At 43.0% G+C, this 2,332-nt stretch overlaps 1 non-coding gene across 1 annotated transcript; it reads right to left on the reverse strand.

The window, feature by feature from the left end:
- Positions 1 to 1,082: 1,082 nt before the first annotated feature.
- LOC140314935 (U2 spliceosomal RNA) lies at positions 1,083 to 1,273 on the reverse strand. Its single transcript, XR_011917259.1, has one exon. It is a non-coding gene; the product is annotated as a U2 spliceosomal RNA (small nuclear RNA).
- Between the last annotated feature and the right edge of the window lie 1,059 nt (positions 1,274 to 2,332).

A 2,332-nucleotide genomic window follows, 5' to 3' on the forward strand; every position in this document is an offset into this window, starting at 1 on the left:
AAATTTTCTTTCATGTTTTCTAGCAATTAATGATGGACATTTAGACCTTCTTGCAGCTGAACACCTCCGCTCCCGCTTTTGATCATACATTGTCAGGCATTCGAACCTTGTCTTACAAACTTTAGTCAATCATTCACACCTTTTTGCAGCCGAACACAGTTTTTTTCAGCCGAAGTTGGGCATTCGAACCTTTTCATACCCACTTTTTACCAACTATGGTCGGACATTCAAACCTTCTTGTAGCCGAACACATCCAGTCCTGCTTTTGATGATGTATGTTCAGGCATTCGAACCTTTTCTTACCAGCTTTTTACAAACTATGCTCGGACATTCAAACCTTCTTGTAGCCGAACACATCCACTCCTGCTTTTGATGATGTATGGTTGGGCATTCGAACCTACTTGTTGCCCGCTTTTCATTAATTATGGGTGGACATTCACACCTTGTCGCAGCCAAACACCTCCGCTCCCTGTTTTGATCATGTATGGTTGGACATTCGCACCTTTTCTCACCCGCTTTTTGCAAACTATGGTCGGCCATTCACAGCTTCCTCTCCACCATACTTCTATGGTGGGATATTCACACCCACTTGCATCCGAAGACCTCCGCCCCCACTTTTGTTGATATTTAGTCGGTCATTCGCACCTTACCCACTTTTGGCAAACTATGGCCTTCTTGCAGCCAAAAACCTCTGATCTCGCTTTTGATGATGTAAGGTTGGGCATTCAGACCTTGCTTCACCTGCTTTTCACCAAATATAGTCGGACATTCACACCTTCTTGCAGCCGAACACTTCCGCTCCACCTTTTAGTTTTCTATGGGGCATTCACACCTTTTTTTTCACCGCATTTTATAAAAACACCACAGGAACACCGTATTGAGGCTTTGTTCTGACCGCTCATTCGGTGTCGCGTTTCGTTCAAGCAATTCGCCTGGTTAGCCCGCACTCGGCTCGCTCCCAGAGCCGTGTTAAAGTCTACTTCGCATTCACTCTCTTTTCTCAGCAGACTAAAAGAAAGTTTCATCTTGGGCTCCCTGAAACTTCCATCCTGCACCGCTGTTTGCTTTTTCACAAGAGCAGAGGAGAGCGCACCGTTCCCAGGGGCACTACAGTACCGGGTCGATGCTTGGAGTGAACGGAGCAAGCTCCTTTTTCAACTCCTATTGATACAAATCCATTTAATATGTAGTCCTCGCATAGAGGACACATCAGACATTAAACTGATAAGAACAGATACTACACTTGAATCATGCAGAACTCCTCAAAAGGGAGGTATGGCTTAATCACAAGTGTGGCTCTTTCTCATTCAGGGTAATATGAGGAAGTTTATGCTTGAAATATATGTAGAAATGGGTACATATGAAGGACAAAGCAGTGTTAACTTAGTTTGCGTGAAGAAATTCATTTTATACATAAAATCCGAAATCGTGCAGAACTCATGAAAATAAGCTTATTCTCGGATTCCTAAAACTTTTGATTTGCACTTTCTTTTACTGCAAAGTACAACGTTGTTTTTTGTTGAAATCTATCTAGACATTGATAAATACCAGCCAAAACTCTGCTGCCACTTTTGATAATTTATGGTTGGGCATTCTTACCTTTTCTTACCCGCTTTTTACAAATTATGATCTTACATTCACACCTACTTGCAGTCGAACACCTTCTCATCCACTTATGATCATGTGCGGTTGGGCTTTCGCACCTTTTCTTACCCATTTTTCAGTAATTATGGGTGGATATTCAGACCTTCTTGCAGCTGAAAACCTCCGCACCTCTTTTGATCATACATTGTCGGGCATTCACACCTTGTCTTACCCGCTTTTTACAAACTTTAGTCGGACATTCAAACCTTCTTGCAGCTGAACCACCTCCGCTCCCTGTTTTGATGATATATGGTCCGGCATTCTTACCTTTTCTAACACATTTTTCAGTATTTGAACCTTCTCTTACCCGCTTTTTACAAACCATGGTTGGACTTTCATACCTTCTTGTAGCTGAACAACTCCGCTCCCGCTATTGATTGTGTAGAGTTGGGTATTTTAGCCTTTTCTTACCCGCTTTTTACCAACTATGGTCGGACATTCACACCTTCTTACAGCGGAACACCTCCGCTCCCTCTTTTGATGGTGTATGTTCTGGCATTCGAACCTTTTCTTACCCAGTTTTTACAAACTATGCTCGGACATTCACACCTTCTTGCAGTGAAACACCTCCGCTCCCTCTTTTGATTGTGTATGTTCGGGCATTCGAACCTTTTCTTACCCGCCTTTTACAAACTATGGTCGGACATTTAAACCTTCTTGTGGCCGAACACATCCACTTCTGCTTGTG

Source organism: Leuresthes tenuis, unplaced genomic scaffold (genome assembly GCF_036924035.1).
Source record: "Leuresthes tenuis unplaced genomic scaffold, fLeuTen1.0.hap1 SCAF_9, whole genome shotgun sequence".
Lineage (NCBI taxonomy): Eukaryota > Metazoa > Chordata > Actinopteri > Atheriniformes > Atherinopsidae > Leuresthes > Leuresthes tenuis.